Source organism: Rhinopithecus roxellana, chromosome 9 (genome assembly GCF_007565055.1).
Source record: "Rhinopithecus roxellana isolate Shanxi Qingling chromosome 9, ASM756505v1, whole genome shotgun sequence".
In the NCBI taxonomy this organism is placed as follows: Eukaryota; Metazoa; Chordata; class Mammalia; order Primates; family Cercopithecidae; genus Rhinopithecus; species Rhinopithecus roxellana.
The window spans coordinates 43,125,435-43,144,025 of NC_044557.1; the positions used below are offsets into that span (position 1 = coordinate 43,125,435).

The 18,591-nt window shown below is 36.2% G+C and overlaps 1 pseudogene across 1 annotated transcript; it reads right to left on the bottom strand.

The window, feature by feature from the left end:
- Positions 1-1,761: 1,761 nt before the first annotated feature.
- Positions 1,762-3,103, bottom strand: LOC104671355 (annotated as a pseudogene). The gene has a single exon (XR_749275.2). The product of XR_749275.2 is annotated as a methylosome subunit pICln pseudogene (transcript).
- Between the last annotated feature and the right edge of the window lie 15,488 nt (positions 3,104-18,591).

Below are 18,591 nucleotides of genomic sequence, written 5' to 3' on the forward strand. Positions count from 1 at the left end.
GGATAATGTTCCATATTCACTTGAGATGAATATGTACCCTGATATTAGTGGATGGCGTGTTCTGTTTATGTCTGTTTGATCTTGTTGGCTTATAGTGTTTATCATGTTCTCCATTTCCTCATCAATCTTCTACGTAGTTGTTAGATCCACTACTGAAAGTTAGTATTTTTGTCTCTAATTATTACTGTCAAATTTTCTACTTTTTTTCATTTCAATCAGTTTGTTTTATGCATACTGTGATTCTGTTGTTAAATGCATATATTTTAATAAATGTTATCTCTTCTTATTAAACCTTTTATAATTATAAAATATCCCTTTTATCTAGTAATTATTTTTGGTCTTAAAATCTCTTTTACTTGATGTTAAGATAGCTATTATTGGTTACAGTTTTTATAATATCCTTTTTAAATCTATCATTTTACTTTCATTCCATTTTGTGTTTAAATCTAATGCACATCTTTTGCATACAATATAACATCAGATCATTTTTTAAAAATTCATTCTGTCAACTTCTACCTTTTCACAGAGTGGTCAATCTATTTACTTTGGATGTAGTTATTAATAAAGTAAGATTTATGTCTGCCACTTTATTTGATTTTATATACTGTTTGTCCTTTTTATTATTTTATTCCTCAATTATTGCACTCTTATGTTAAATAAATATATTCTACTGTGCTACTTAAATTATGCTGTCATTTATTTTATTTTATTTTTGTTATTTTCTTAGTAGTTGCCCGGGAAATTAAAATAGCCATCGGAATTTATAACAATCTAGTTTAAATTAAATCCAAGATGATTTAAGATTATATAAAAATTTGCTTTTGTATATTTCTATTTTTCCTCTCATTTGTGCTACTATTTTTATACTCATTACGTATTTACTCATTGTATGTCACATGTGGAAGAAAAAGTTACAAAAATAAACACAGGTGTACTGTATTTTGTGTTTACTTTTGTAGTTACTTTTACCAAAGCTCTTCATAGTATTGTGTGGACTTAAATTTTTTTTTCTAGTGTCCATAAGTTTAAAAGTTTTTTCTACTGTCCTAATATTTCTTTCAGGACAGATATGTTGTGTATAAATTTTCCTGGTTTGTGTTTAAATGGGGATCTCTTCACTTCTTTCATTTTGAAGTATAATTTTACTGTGTATAGAATTCTTGGTTGACTTTTCTTTTTTTCAGCATTTTGCATATATCATCCCATTGTCTTCTAACCTTTATGGCTTCTGATGAAAAATCAGCTACTAATCTTATTAAGGATACCTTGATGAGTTGCTTCAATATTCTCTCTTTGACTTGCATTTTGATAGTTTGGCTATGATGTGTTTCATTGACTATGATGTGTTTCATTGCAGATGTCTTTGAATTTTTCATACTGGAGTTTATTGCGTTTCTTGGATGTGCATGTTCATGTCTTTCAACAAATATGTGAATTTTTTTAAAATTATTTCTTCCATACTTTTTCTGTCCCCTTTTCTTTCTCATCTCTGTAGGAGACTGTCATCATGTGTATGCTGGAATGCTTGCAGTGTCCCAGGGGTCTCTTAGGCTTTGCCCTTTCCCTTTTAAAATTATTTTTTCTGCTATTTTATTAACAAAATAAATCATTTTAATTAATCCATTTTCAAATTCACTGATTCTTCCTACACTGTCTTATATCTTCTGCTGAACTACTCTAGTACATTTTTATTTCAGTTATTTTAATTTTCAACTCCAGAATTGCTATCTTTTGGTAATTTATATTTCTTTATTGATATTCTTTTTTTTTTTTATAGAAAACCTAGGTTTATTTGTTAAGCTATTACAAAAACAAAACAATTACCATTTGAAGTACTTTGAGGACTTCATCCAAGACTCACTTGCTCTGTTACAGAAACTAACCTAAAAGGCTGGAAATTAAAGGATATAACCTAAGAGTTTGTAACAGCAGACTGATAAAACATGGCAAAAGGAGCTCTCTCTTTCCTACCCAGTCTACCTACACCAAGCTCCTGTGCATTTTCACCACATAAATCTGCTAGCTTACAAAAGATGCACATAGTCAAGGCAGGAATTATAGGCCTACTCAGAGGGTACCCAGACACAGAAAGTTTTGGGGTAAATAATAAACTACAAATACCCTCTTGGTTAAGTTAATTCATCAAGTTAATAAAGGTCATATTATCTATCTTCTGCTGGTGACAACTTATTGTCTCAGTATAGTCTGTCTCAAGAAGGAACTGGTTCAGGTTGGGTTGTGGAAAAGGAAAAAGACTTCCATCAACTTCACTCCAGAGTGGAAGAGGCACCAAGTTCTCTCCTACAGTTAGGAGCAGAATCTTAAACCTGCATAAATCATTTTCAGTGATCAACATCTGCATCCTCAAACTGTCCAGCAACTGTTGGTGTGGTATCCACCTCCATCCCATCTTCATAATCTCTTACTGAATCTTCTGTCCTGACCCCAGCCATATTATACTGGCTGCTCACAGACTGAGAGAGCATTCCTTCTAATCTCTCCAATGTGGCTTGGCCTTCTGCTGTTAGATGGGATAATCCTTCTTCATAGGTGTAAAATGTAGGGATGTCCCCCTGTCCTTGTTCATGTGCTTCCCACATCATATTCTTCTCCATCGTAGTCATCTGAATCCTCATCCTCAGGATCTGGATGCAAGGCCTGGCACTCGCACATTGCAGTGAACATCGCCTCCAATGCTGATTTATCACTAGGCACAAATCTAAATTCAGTAATAGGTTCAACATCATCATCACTGTCTTCCTCTTATTCATCAGCAACAGGTTCTTTTGATTCTTCTTCAAATTTGGCATTCACCATAACATACAAATGCTCTCCTAGACAGTCACTTCGGTCCCTGGATAATGCATGTAAACTAATGGTGGGGTATTCCAGTGAGAATCCTAATCCAGAACCATCTAACCAAGACAGGCGGCTCTCAGCGATGTAAAGGGTACCAGTGCCGAGGCCCTTCCCGTTCAGCACAGCCTCGGTGTCTGGTTGTTGCCACAGGAGCCCCTCCGCCGGCCCAGGAGGCGGGAAACTTTTGAGGAAGCTCATAGCAGCAGACAGTGCGACAACACAGCCCCTGAGGGAGTTAGAACACAGCAATCGATATTCTTTACTTGGTTAGACATTACTCTCATACTTTCTTTGAATTATTTTTGCTGTTGCTTAGCTATTTTCTTGGACTAATTCCTTAATATCTGTATTATTTGTCGTTTGTGGTCATTGTACTCTCTGCTCAGTTAGCTTGAGTCCTATTTCTTAGAAGGCTACAACCAGTAATCCCCTAGTGTTTGCTCATTCATTTTGAGTGCATTTTGGGACACAGCTCAACACTCAGTCAGGCAGTGTTTACAATTCTGCTTTAACCCCCACCCCCTATATGAACAAGGTCTCAAAGTCTAGCAAAGGTAAGAGTCTTACTTAGGGTATTTCTTGGACATACACAGGGACATTCCCAAACGTGTAAGCTTCTCAGTTTGTGTTGGAAATATGTCAGAGATATTTAATTATTTGTTTATTTTATTATTATTATTATTATTATTTGAGATGGAGTCTCACTCTGCCACTAAAGCTGGAGTGCAGTGACATGATCTTGGCTCACTGCAACCTTTGCCTCCCTGGTTCAAGGGATTTTCCTGCCTCAGCCTCCCAAGTAGCTGGGATTACAGGTACTCGCCTGACTAAATTTTGTATTTTTAGTAGAGACGGGGTTTCCCTTTGTTGGCCAGGCTGGGTCTTGAACTCCTGACCTTAGGTGATCCACCTGCCTTGGCTCCCCAAAGTGCTGGGATTACAGGCGTGCCTGGCCATGTCAGCATTTTTAAAGCTCTCTATGGACATCTCAACCCATAGCTTTTTAGTTTTTGTTTTTGTTCAGTTTTTTGTTTGCCTCACCCATTCTTGCCATCTCTGGCATCTGGGATATTAAACCATCACCACTGATTGTTTTTGGCAAGGGTTCTTGAGGCAAAAGCTACACTAGGTAGGATCAGATTCAGGTCAAATCATTAAAATCCCTGCAAATGAGGATTTTTTTAGGGTGCTAGCAGTAAGACAAATAATTACAATTTTCTGGAAGCAAGCTTCAGATGGTTTCTACACCACCTTCCCCAACCCCATAAAAGGCTGTAGATTTCTGGTTTTCATTATGATGCTGGGGCTGCTGACTTCAAACCGGTCACAAATCCAGAGAGATAAAAGAAAATAGGGCATGTTAAAACATACTCACCATTCTTACTAATATGCAGACGTTTTTCTTAAATTAATATGCTCCAGATTCTTTCAGAACTTTGGTTGATTTTTGTAGTTCTAGAAATGTCAATTTCCCACAACTTTTGTCAGTATGTTCTTTGCTTTGAGACAGGAGACAGATGTCACCATGTTTGTTTTATTTTGAGGATTGTATAAAATATATTTTAAAATATCTACACATATATTTTGTTTCACTAAGACCTGCGAAGGATGATATATTGTTAGAAATGTAAAACGTGGCAATAGAAACATCAGCATTAAAACCCTACTAAATTTGATTTTACTTTAAGTTGCCTGCTTCTTCTCAAATTCAGCATCATCATTCTAGCCCAGTCTCTGGATTATTTAAATTTTCTTGACTCTTGCCTTCCATTATTCACACCATCTGAAACATTTTGGTGTGACGAATCTTCCTAAGACTGATAATTCCATTTTCTTACTTTCAGAAATCTCCACTGGCTGCTGAAGTAAATCTTCTTGAGTTATGATCAAAGGCAGTGCATAATGTGGGTTTCGCCTTTCTCCCAGGGAACATAGTCCCTGGCACTGCCCTCCTGGGACCACATGACTGTGCTGCTCAAAGTGGAGTCTCAAAACTGGTTCTGGTCCAGGGACTATATATTGCGGAGTCAAGAGTGAGGAGAGGCATTTGGAATGACTATTTAGACAATTTCATGGCGCTTGAAATTATTGCATCACTTAATATTCTCTAACAACGGACTTGTTTCATTAACCAAGTTATAAACTGATTCGGAAGTCAACAAATTCCACTGGTGAGTCACATGTGGCAAGAGCCAAATACCAGTCATGTTCAACTGTATCACTTTAAAATATGAGGTAGTTTAAGGTGAATTTGTCAATTATAATCAAAATGTATAAAAATCTAACAATATGTAACAATTAATTTGTTTTATAGCTTGTTTTTATAATCTTTTTTTTAAATTTCACATACTTCGGTCTAATTTATAGTCAAGTATTATCCTTCAGTCACAGTAAATAAAATCATTTTTCTTTTCAATCCTAATTTACAAATAGTGAAACAAGCTTCACTAGAATTTTTGTCAAGTAAGAACACATTTTTTTTCTAAATGAAGTAATGACTATAAATTGCATGATACTAAAGAAGTGATTCTGGAGAAATATAAGTATTAGTTTTACTCAGATTTATAATCACAAATGTTTATTAAGTTCAGTTTTGTGGTCATAATTGATAAGTGCTAAAATTATTCTGTTATTTTGAATATATATTGGTTAGTGAAGCAATGAAACTATAAACTAAGCATAAGCTGCATTTAAACACATAAAAATAAGTTCAAAGTCAAAAACATTCACAGAACAAAATGTTTAATTAAAACCCTGACATAAGCAAAGATTCAATATTTTACATTGGTGCTTTTAGGGTTCTTGTAAAGTGGCACTTTAGGTTACGAAGAATGAAAAATCGTGTCCAGTTGCCTAACCATTAGTGAAGGTCTGCATCAAAGAGCTTTGCTTGTAAATGATGAATAAACTGCCTAAAAGTTAGTATTTTAAGAACTGCTTTTCCTTAACATCACATAGCTCAAATTGTTTAGGCACTCATACTAATGGGAGAATATGTCAAAAATATATGAGATTTTTTTTTTTCATTTCAGCACAATAAATAACAAAATATGAAATGTCACTTCTGTTCTTAAGGGGATTTGAATATAATGAGGAAGGAAGAGTAGAACTCGTCGGTTACAAGTGTATTCTTGAAAATCATATCCAACTCTGAACTGTATAAAACCATCAGGAATTATGTTGTCATAAGAAGTGGTTTGGAGTCTTTTCTAGAGGTGTGTTCTCATGATAATTACCCATATTAAGGAGCTTGTGCTAGAATATAAATCAACATATTGTTTTTAAGCAATGAGACTGCCTTACTATAGGGAAAAAATCCTCAGCTGAACAACAAAAAGGACACTTTTTAACTGACTAAGAAAATAGGCCGGGCGCGGTGGCTCAAGCCTGTAATCCCAGCACTTTGGGAGGCCGAGACGGGCGGATCACGAGGTCAGGAGATCAAGACCATCCTGGCTAACATGGTGAAACCCCGTCTCTACTAAAAATACGAAAAACTAGCCGGGCGACCTGGCGGGCGCCTGTAGTCCCAGCTACTCGGGAGGCTGAGGCAGGAGAATGGCGTGAACCCGGGAGGCGGAGCTTGCAGTGAGCTGAGATCCGGCCACTGCACTCCAGCCCGGGCGACAGAGCAAGACTCCGTCTCAAAAAAAAAAAAAAAAAAAAAAAAGAAAATATATTAATTTTAAAGTTTATTCCACAATTCACATATTCTTCTAAAAGTTTCCCCACCATAATCCAACTGTCTTATATAGAATAGTTACTGTTTATAACAACCTTTTTGGTTATTATATAATAAGAAAAAATAACCTCAAAGATTACTGAGGAGGAAACTTTTATTAAGAACACTTGAATGATGAAATGACCTGCAGTATTTTTGCAAGAAAAGAAGTCAGCTATTCTCAACTTAAAAAAAATCTTCTGTTTTTCTGATCAACTTCTTAAAGATGTAAATTAGACAGCCAATCTTATTTATCTAACATTAATATCTCTTTTTAAGTCTTAGTATTAACATTTCTATGTAAGATGGGAATAGAATACGCTTTTCAATGGTGCATAAGGCTAAAGGGCAAAATAAAATTTAGAATTTAGAAATTTTGCAGATTTTTAGGACAAGTTCCATTATTCATAACCATTATGAAAAAAGTGAATGATATTCTTGGTTTCCCATCTGTTGCCAGACACTATTTATAACTTATTTATATCACAAGGTCGCAAACCCATAAAACCCATCTTTCTGTTTTTAATTCCTTTCAGCACCAAATATGCTACCTTAAATATGGTAAATATTATTGTTTAAGAAGTGCGTAAGCTGTCTTGGCCTAAAGCCAGGATTAAGGCTGAACTCTTACTCTTCATCTCTAGTTCAATATTCCAACCTGTATTAGGGCATCTATTTTTTATCTGCATTAATTTCGATGGGAAACTTCTGAAAAAAATGTGATAAGAACAGATAGACTTGGATGCAGGTAGACAACATAATATATTGTGGAGGTGTAAGTGGACTGGGACTTAGTGGAAACAAAAAATAAAAGAAAAATAAACTGATAATTCCAAAAAGCTTTTTAGCTTCTCTTACATGAAAATGAATACCGTGGAAAAGTAGTTTCATCCAGTAGTCATGACATATTTTGTTCTCAAGACTCGTTTCTTTGTTTGGTATTAGACCATCTAGTTTGTTTATTGGTTTGGAATATGTTAATTCTGTTTTATTCTTGATGTTTTTCTGTAAAAATTTTACCATATTTACTTGATTTCAAGATTGTTGTCAACTAGTAAGACAGTCTTCTCAAGCAATACATAAAACCTAAAAAGATATAACTGTGATCCTCCACCTTACTGATGTCTAGTATTTTAGTACACATTTCTTTTTATTATACTCACCACGGTAGACTTTGTTAAAGGCAGTATGAGATTGAGATTGAGATTACACACAATTGTCACTTTGTTCATTGCTACTTTGTCTTGAATTTGACTCTCTTTCTTTTATACAAAAATGCATCATTTATTAGTCTTTTAACATTATTAAGAATCTTCTGCAACTGTTTAGTGGTTGTTTTAAGGGTTTTTTTTTTTTTCCTAATTTTGCTTACTCATGAGCAATAATTCAGTTAGATGTATAGTTGTAAACCAAAGTCTTCCCTAGAGTCCTTTATTTGAAGAGTTATTGTTATTTCTTATAAGAAATATGATGCCTGACTAATTTTCTCTTCTGGTAGGTAATCTGTTGGAGCAAGCCTTGGTCTTTGCAAGCAGAGCACATTCAAGCGATTTTATAAAGGGACTGTACATGCTGATGTGGGTGAGGCTAAGGAAACAGACAAGAAATGTTGATGTCTTCCAGGGTCCCACACACACATAAAGGGGGATCCAGCATTCCTTTAAGCCTGTACCTAAAAGCTGAGGAAGTAACGTTTCCAGAACCCGGGTGACAATCGGAGCAACAGAAGATGTCACCATACAGGGATGAAGCCCTGGGCAGGACCACACTAAAGCAGGGGATGCAGGAAACAAATATTCTGTGCCGCTCTCCCTCTAGCTTTGCAATCCTCTGCCAGTTTCTTGCACGGGCTGAAACCAACTAGGCGCTGGGGAGCAGGCAACCCCCATGGGACCTGAGCTGTAAAAGTCAGCGTCCCAGATTATGAAGTGTGCAACAGCAGCAGAGACAGACGGAGAGTTAATCCAGGGAAAGGAGAACCCGGAGCTTGTGTTTTTCCCTCTTAACCTGTTAACTTTTAAGACTTTTCTCTTTGACTTTGAGGTTTCAGCTTATCTGATAGTCTTAGATACAGACTTGCTTTCATTGGTCTCATTCATAAGCTAGTATCTTCTTTCCATCTGACAATCTTCATCTTGACTTCAGTCTGGCAAATGGCCAGTCCTTGAGCGCTCATCCTACAATTCTTATTTTCCTGCTGTAGGTGGGCGGGCTGTCTACTTTCCTTGATTCTTAATCCCCATCCACCATCTCAGATCATTAGTAGAGAGGTTGCTTTTAATGGAATTTCATTGTGGAAAATATTCTATAAATATATTTCGAGTTTGCTACTGCTAAAACATTAAGGATTTTACCTGTTCTAGACTCATTTTGATACTCAAAAAACAACAGTGATTACACCATGCAAATCCTCTATGTCCTCCCCTTTGTGTCCTAATAGAATTCTAAGATTTCTGATTTCTCACCATGAACTCTATTTCTTTTTTTTTTTTTTTTTTTTTTTTTTTTTGAGGCGGAGTCTCGCTCTGTGGCCCAGGCTGGAGTGCAGTGGCCGGATCTCAGCTCACTGCAAGCTCCGCCCCCCGGGTTTACGCCATTCTCCTGCCTCAGCCTCCTGAGTAGCTGGGACTACAGGCGCCTGCCACCGCGCCCGGCTAATTTTTTGTATTTTTAGTAGAGACGGGGTTTCACCATGGTCTCGATCTCCTGACCTTGTGATCCACCCACCTCGGCCTCCCAAAGTGCTGGGATTACAGGCGTGAGCCACCGCGCCCGGCCTATGAACTCTATTTCTAACTGTGGCTCTTGTTTGCTTGCAATCTTCCTTGCCCCTTTCTTAGGATAGTGAGAGCATTTGTTTTTTCTGTTCCTAGATGCATGAACAATGCAGCTCTCAGAGGTTTTAAGCTCTTAAAGGTTTTTATACCATTGACGTGTTCCAACTCTGCTTCACCGAAACCCGAGCTCCCATTTCCTGTACTTACTTAGGAATTAATACCATTTCTCCTAATTCCTACTTGTGGGTCCAAAGCCTCCTACAGCAAGTCTTTATTCTTTTAGCTTTGAACACACACTTAAAAATACACTTGATTTTGTTTTTTCTGGTTTGGAACTCAGCTATCTTACATTTTATCAAGCATTTCTATGTGTTTGGAAGAGAGGGCAACCCATCCTCTCTGAACGGTACTGAACAGTTTAGTTACTGACAGTACTGAACAGTTTAGTTCAGTACTGTCACCTACATGATGTATGAGAGACAGCACTCTCCCAAGTCTATGAATAGGAAACCTGAAACTATTCTAAATAATTCTGTTTAATACGCTTTTTTTCTCTTCTAAGATGACCAACAGAATATGACAGTTCGTGTTTTTAATGGGCAGAAGGGGAATTGAATAGTTCATCTCTTGAGGCCCTTCAGAAATGTTAGAAAATTGTTTTCTTCTTCGCACCTGACTGAGTTGCCATTAGCAGTGTGACTGATGTCTCTGCTTTGTCTTGGGAGACTGTGTATTTGTGAACAGTTCACTTTCATGTTGAGAATTACTTCCAGCAGAATTTGTTTCTTTTCATATGTGTAAGCCACAGCGCTCAGCTATCTGTAAGCATCTGCCAAGCAGCAATAGGTTTCTTCTTCTATCAAACAATATGGTTGCTTTTGTATAAGATCCATTCATTACTGTCCAAGGAATTTAAAAACTTATTCTTTCCATTTCTTTAGCAATTGACTTGCTATTCTTATTTATTATTTCACTTTATCTTTACAACACATGACAGTCTCTGATATTTTTCAAGTGTAGGGCTGAGCTCCTTGTAATTATAATTTACATTATCAACTCTCCCGGTTAGGTATTATCTCAATATACAGTGGAAAAAATTAACACTCACACGGGCTGAGTAACTTGCCCAGTTTCCTGGTAACAAAGATGGAATTTGAATTAAGTTTTATATCATTGTATATCCTAAAAACTACATACCACTCTCATGGCTTTCAACTTTCCAGATACACAAATTGTAACAGAGATGTTGCTTAACACATTCTTGGCCAAATACTCATCTAATTCCTTTGACTTTCAAGTCAGTATATTTTCTACTGTAGAACACTTTTCTAAAATTAGAAGGTGTGTTCTTACCACTTTCATTTTGTCCAGAATCCCTGCCCAGGACATATTCAAGCCTGGAATGCAAGCTATTAGGGTTCTTGGCAGCATTTTCATGTCTGCATTTGTGAGGAGCCACAACACTGAAAGATAAATACGTAGAAATTCTACCAAAATAATTAACATATCTCATTAATCCTACTTATACCTTTATTCAACCAGTTCAAAGTCTTTTTGTGTGTATCACATGCCAGGAAATGTGGCAGGAGTTGGGAAATTGGAGAATTTCCAATTCAGTGGCTGGTCTTTGTAAGTTCAGAATCAAGAATTAAAATAGGTATACAATACATAGATTAAAACAAGATCTTATGAACACAGTAGAATCATGTACACAATGGAGATACAGTAAAGACATAGGCCAGAGAAAATAACGTCAGTTGATGAGGAGGTAGTCAGATTTTATCTGTAACAGAAGGAATTTTAATTAATACCATTCCAATATGGTAGAGACTTCCCTACTTAAACCTGAGGACCTATGGAGCTATGTTGTTCCCTAAATATTATTAAAATGCTTTAGTCATTCAGTTAGTCAAAAATATTATTGAATGCCTTTGCTTTTCCAGGAACTGTGGGGTGCTAAATTTGGTAAAGAAAGCCATGACCCTTACCACCAAGTAGTTTAGTTTAACGGGGAAGATACTGTTACTCAAATGAACTGAAATGTACATAAACAAACAACTATGGAATCAATACTTTAGGAACTAGATTTGAGGCACTTGGATGAATCATTCTGCATTCAAGAAGCAGTGATATGCCAACAAAGATGCCCCTGCTAATTCGGGATTTTATACTTAATTTCAGAAATGACAATAATTTTCCAAGTGGTGTTGATAAGTTTTCCTAAGAATAGCCATTCTAAGCCTGCATTTTTCATAGTTTGCTGATTCATCAGTTCTGATTACAAAGGGAACAAGGCTAATCATGGATGGAGACTGAGAGAAGAGAGAAGATGACGTTAACCTGCTCTGTGATTAACAGAATCAAAACCAAAATGAAGCAAAGCAAATGAAAACAACACAAGCCTAGCTCCAGACTACAGTAATATTAACGTAGTTATTTTGCTCCTTAACGACTTGTTTTCTTAATTTAACAAAACTTCTGGGACTAAATACTAAATTCTCCTAGTTGTGAATGTTACTCAGAAATGTCTGTGTGTGTTTGTATTTGCGTGCCTGTGTGTTTTTTGTGACTGTGTATTGGAGGCACAGATGTTAAGCAGAGAAAGGTTATTGGAGAACATTATTTGACCACGTAATTATCTTCCAAATGCTTGATGTTGGTCAGTAAGAGCAGGAGAGACTGGGGCCAGGAAAGTAGTCAATGTTTCTGAAGAAATGGGGCTGCCAGACAAATTACAGTTAGTAGAAGCTGTGGTTTGTGAAATAGTAACAATGATGCCAGATAAATTGGATGAGTAAGAAGCAATAGGGAGGGGCCAGAATGGTGGTTGAAAGAAGAAAAATGGTAGTGTGGGGAAAGCTAATGTGAGTAGCACCAGGTGTAGGAGAGGAGTTAATGCTTTATTTGTCTAGAAATAAGATGGGGGTCTGATTTTGTTTTCTCTGTTTCGCCTCCCATTTCTATAAAACTTATTTTGAAGGCAAATGAGGAACAACTTTTATCTGCTCACATTGTTTTAAGACTGGACACAAAGCAAGTGTTTTAAATACATTGAGTCTGTGGAGCAAAAATGAATTTCGAGTCAGATTTGAATATGCAGAAATATCACTCATGTATTTCTCAATAATTGAAGTGAATCTAAACATTGGGTTATCATCTCTGCTTGGTTGTAGAAAACAATTTTTCCAATTCAAGGTAAATTTAGTCATTTTTAGATTAGTTTACTTTCTAGATAAATATTTAGTTTGCTTGGGAATTGCTCTTTGCATTTTCCCTCCTATTTCTGGTGTCAGGAAAAGAATATCTCGTTATTTTATTATTTACCGTCATAATTTTTTTTTCAGCCAGAGAACACTACATTACATACAAGAAAGTTGACTAATGCTGCATCGTATTAAAACAAGATGAATGACCTGTGTTTACATGTTATCATCGTTACATGAACTACAACCAACAAAAACAACACAAATCTCAATGCTCATTTGAACAAGATTGATGAAGAACCAGGGACTACCTGCGGAAAACATTTTCTGCCTATTGTGTGTGTGTAAACCTACACCAACCAGAGTGATAAACATTAAGACTGCAACTATTTCTTTCACGTCACCTACAGTAAAGATCATTCTATAATTTTCTTCCACAGAAAAGGCTGAAATTGATGGGAATGTAATGAATTCTGAGATGTAAATGAAAATTGAGGTAATTTTGTTGCTTCAATCACTTTATTGCCATATCGCTATACCCAAAGATTAAGGGCGAAATCTTCACCAGTGATTATAAGAAGTGCAGCATTTTTAAAATAAGCAAAGCCCGGAATAACAGAATCCTGCATAAAATTATAAAGAAAGCATATTCATGCAATGCACAAAGCTTCCATTTGTGGAGTTCAGCTGGTAAGTTTGCATCACCATCACTCAAATCTGTGAGCACAGGAGGAGCTGGGCTTTGAACTTTGTTCTGATTAGAAAGGAAGGTAAGCTCACAACTTGGGAGTCAAATCATCATCAGCAGGTCCCTCTACTGACTGATTTGGACAAAAAAGTATTCTACTGCTCCGGTGACATCATTTGAAAGTGAGCTTCTTATTTGATGTTGAGAAGTGTGCTGTAGTGGCTGGGAAGGCATCAAGAGGCTGACAGGACTGAGAAATCATTATTTTTAGCAAATAATGTCAAATTTCCTAAAGCCAACTACTAGCCTTTTCTTAATATGTTTACTGTAACTTTTAAGATACAATGTTTAAAACATACACACAATTAGAGGAAATAGTAAAATAAGGCCTTGGTTACTTTTTCTGCAATATCTTAAAGCAAATTTTAGACATCATAGCATATCTCTCATAGACGCTTCTACTTTCAGCATCTCTAATACAGACTTTTTTGGGGGGCAACAGTTTTATTGAGATAGAGTTCACGTATGATATAACTTACTCTTTGATGTGTGTAAATCAATGATTTTTAGTGTATTCTCAGAGCTGTGCAACCAAAATCACACTCAATTTTGGAATACTTTACTCAGTCCTTCCTACCACAATAACCCTTAGCTATCACCCCCAATCCCCACTCCCCGCCCTCGGTCCTAGGCAACCATTTATCTAGTTTCCATTTTTATAGTATTGCCTATCCTGTGCATTTCATGTAAATGGAATTATGCAATATGTGGTCTTTTATCTGGCTACTTTGACTTAACATTTCACTAAGTTTTCAAGGTTTATCCACATTGAGCATGATTCAGTACTTAATTTCTTTTTATGGGCAAAAAATATTCAATTATATGTTGTACCATATTTTGTTTATCCATTCATCAGTTGATAGACATTTGGGTTGTTTTCACCTTTTAGCTAGTAGGAACAATTTGCTATGAACATTTGTGTACAAGTTTATGTGTGGACATATGTTTTTATTTCCCTTTGCAGTCGAATCACTGGATCATACGGTAAGTCTGTGTTGAAAGTTTTTTTTGGAACATCAAGACTGTTTTGCAACATGGCTGGACCATTTTACAGGCACACCTGCAGTGTATGAGGGTTCTGACCTCTCCACATCTTCATCAACATTTGTCCTCATCTAACTTTTTTATTCTAGCTATCCTTGTCGATGTGAAATGGTATCTTATTGCGGTTTTGCCTCCATTCCGCAATGACTAATGATGTTGGGCATCTTTTCATGTGCTTATTGGCCATTTGCAGATCTTCTTTAAATAAATTTCTTTTCATATTTTTTGATATGTTTATTTGGATTAGTTTATTTTTTCTTTCTACTCTTAATTTGTGAAAGTTCCTTATATAACATTTAAGAGTTCTACGTAGAAGTCCTTATTAGATATATGATATGTAAACACTTTCTCCCCTTCTGTTTGTTATCTTTTTATTTTCTTGATAGTGTCTTTTGAAGCATAAGTTTGTTTTACAAAGGTCAGTTTACCTATGTTTTGTCTTGTTGTTTTTGCTTTTAACATCATATCTACGATCCATTGCCAAATCGAAGGTAATGTTATTTCCTCCTAAGAGTTTTAGAGGTTTAGACCTTGTCTATTTAGATCTTTGATCCTGTTTGAGTTAATTTTTAGTATATGGGTTTTAACTGTATTTACAGTATTGCACTCTCTTGATTACTTTTGCTTTGTAATAAGTTTCATAATTAGAAGGTGTGAGTCTTATATCTTTGCTCTTTTTTTTAAGAATGTTTTGGTTATCTTGTTCCCTTGAGTTTACATATGAATTTTAGCTTTAGAATTAGCTTGTCAGTTTTTACAAAGAAGCCAGCTGGAATTTTAATAGGAATTTCCTTGAACCTATAGATCAGTTGGAGGAGTTTTAAGTCTTACAATTCATAAATATGGGGTGTCTTTATTTATTTATGTCTTAATTTCTATCAACGATGTTTTGTATGTTTCAAAGGATAAGTTTTGCACTATCTTAGTAAATTATATCTAAAGATTTTTTGATACTATTGCAAATGAAATTTTTATTTTATTTTCAGAGGGTTCATTGTAAATATATAGGAGTGCAATTAATGTTCGCATACGGATCTATTCTTCAATCTTGCTGAACTGGCTATTCATATTTTAAGAACAAAATTAAAATAAGATAAAATTTGTACATAAAATATTGTTTATAATATGTACCCATGGGAATGGTTGAATAGGGAGGGTAAAGAACAAGCTCAGTAAAACTGAAAACCTCAAAAAAATGCAGAATATTCAGCAAGGTCGTGAATATTGATATGACCAAGAAATGCGATAGGATTGGCATTGCAGATAGTGTTAGAATGTGACAGGGTTAGCATTACAGAGGAAGAGTGAGTTTTGTGCTCACATCGTCAATGAACGTTAGGGTTAAACTGAACTGTTTCCCAGTGTCCATTGGGTTGTATTTTGTAGCTTGAATGAAAATCTGTTGAACTGTAGATAACTGCATCAAAGAGTAATAGGAACGGCTGTGTTAGTGGCAGAAACTCCAAGTGAGGAGCGGATTTTTAGGGAGGAGAAGGGAAAATGGTTTGGGAGCAGGAATGAAGATAAGATAAAATAATAATGGCACTAATATCTGTGTGAAACCAAGAGTGTAAGAGTGAAAGCTTCAGGAAAATGACAAATGTAGGGAGGACCAGGTTTTAATGAAAGCAAGAAAGCGAAGGTGATTCTTCAAAGAAATTGAATCTATAGTTTGTTTTGCTGATAGCTTTCAGGGATATAGAGGAAGGGTTTGAAAACTGAGGACAATATTGTAAAATTGATCAAAAAAGGAGAAGCAGAATGTGGGGAAACTAGGTCAGGTGATGGATAATACCTTGAGACAACAATGAAAATATTTTGTAATGTTTTAAGCGCTTATCTTACTTCTGCTACTTATGCAGAGTATGAGTTTTCCCATTTATACATTTCCCCTGAATTATTTATCCATCATCATCATGATTGTTTTACTAGGTCAGTAACAGTTTATATTTACCATTAGCTTGTAATTACTGTCTTTATTTAGCATCCCTGCTTAAAATGAACCCTTTCCTGTTAAATTTACATTCTAAAAGAGATATTTCAAACAAATGGGAGATGGTCCATTTTTTTCTAGTTTCTGAAAAAATTTTAAAAGTGTGTTTTACTTTCACCTTAAAATTTAGAGTAACTATGTATTTGTGTAAAAGCTTCAGAGGTAACATACAGAAGGAAGTTTTGGGCAATGTCAACAGTAATATAGGGCATAATATAGTGAGAATATTTATTAGATACATTTTGTAGTTCAAAGAAGGTATTCTCACATAATAAAATGAAAGAAAGAAGTATTTTGATCCATATGGAGCTATGGACATGCATAGAGACTACATTGTAATCAAGAGCTAAAACACACAGATAGTCTCAAATGAATTTTCCTGCAGGATGTGGAGACCTTCAGTGCAGAACATTTGCTGACTGGGCATTGGAAACAATCCCTGTCTTTTGTATTCCATATATCTTTCCTTTTCCAGGTTGTTTGAATCACAATCTGTTAGTTGGTAGAAATCATTTCATTTGTTGTTTGGCAATTTTCCAAGTTGTTCTGGCTCTTTCTTCTCACAATTTCAGTATTCTCCTTACTCTTGTTCTATACATTTTTGTTTGGGGTACTGAAATCTTTTCCTCTGGCCCCCTAGAAAACTGGAATAGCTTAGCCTATCGGAAATGTACACTCATTACAAGAATCCAGTTTTAAACTAGAGAATAGATTGAATGATTTTTATTCCTACTACAAGATTTAGCCACTCCTTTAAAAATTTAATTCAAAGATTCCCTGAGATATCGATCAACGATATAAACAAGTTAAACGTGGACTGGGCACAGCTGTAAAAGATGGAGGTTGCCATTGCATAAATCTGAACCTTAGGGCATATTGACACTCAAAGCCATTAGTAAAAGGGTGCTATTGAAATATATGGAAATAAAGAAATTACCCCAAGAAGAGAGTAAAGCTAGAAAAAAGAAAAGGAGTAAAGGTTGCCGCCAGAGGTTCTTGCACATTTAGAAAGTAGGCATTAGAACATTACCTACAGAAAGGTTTTGAGGAGGGACAGTTAACATATCAGGAGGAAGAATGGGCTGCTGAGGTCTCGAATAAGGCAAGACAAAACAGTATTTCACAAACGAGGCAGCGGGCAAGGGAGGCTTGGCCCTTTGGAATCAGCATGTGGGAGTTTCTTCTGAGCTTGTCAAGGGCAGTTTCAGCGGTGTGTTGGCAAAAGAAAGCAGATTGAAAAGCCCTGTGGGATGAACGAAAGGTGAAGTGATTAAGGTAAGAAATTGAGTAATTAAGGTAAGGAATTCCAGTTGGAGATTTTGGATGTCTCCACATCTTGCAGGAAAATCCATTTGAGATTATTTATGTATTGTAGCCCTACATGACAGTTGAGTCTCTATGCATGTCCGTAGCTCAGTAAGGATCAAAATACATTTTTCTTTCATTGGATTATATGAATCACCCACTTATGGTCTCCACGAAATGGAGGAGACAAGTGGGTGATTGGCTGGGCAGGTGTCCAGAGCTAAAGGCACTGTCCTGGGTGCTTTGCTGTGGAGGATGCCTATGTGGAGGCTCAAGTGCAAGCAGTGACCCAGAAGGCAGAGTTAGTAAAGCAGCAGAATAAAGAGGATATACACAAGCAATGGCATGTTTAAAAAGACAAAGCCGGTCAGGTGTGGTGGTTCATGCCTGTAATTCCAGCACTTTGGAAGGCTTAGGTGGGAGGATTGCTTGAGCTCAAGAGTTCCAGACAAGCCTGGGCAACAGAACAAGACTCTCTCTCCTCTCTCTCTCTTCTCTCTCTCTCTCTCTCTCTCTCTCTCTCTCTCTCTCTATCTATCTATATATATATATATAGATAGAGAGAGAGAGAGAGAGAGAGAGAGAGAAGAGAGAGAGAGGTACTGGCTACTATATATATATAAAGGTAGCCAGGTGTGGTGGTGTGTGCTTGTAATCCCAGCTACTTGGCAGGCTGAAGTGGAAGGATCACTTGAGCCTGGAAGTAGAGGCTGCAGTCATCATGCCACTGCACTCAAGCCTAGGTGACAGAGCAAGACACTGCAAAAAAAAAAAAATAATAATAATAATAAAAAAGGCAAAGCCAGTGGCCCATTACTTCATTTACTTAAACTCAGAATAACTGGATTTTGTCTAAAATGGTCATAGACGTACACAATGTCTGTGTTATAGACATAGAAAAAGTTCTTACATCTCTAGTATCTCAGGCCTCCTCGGTTCCC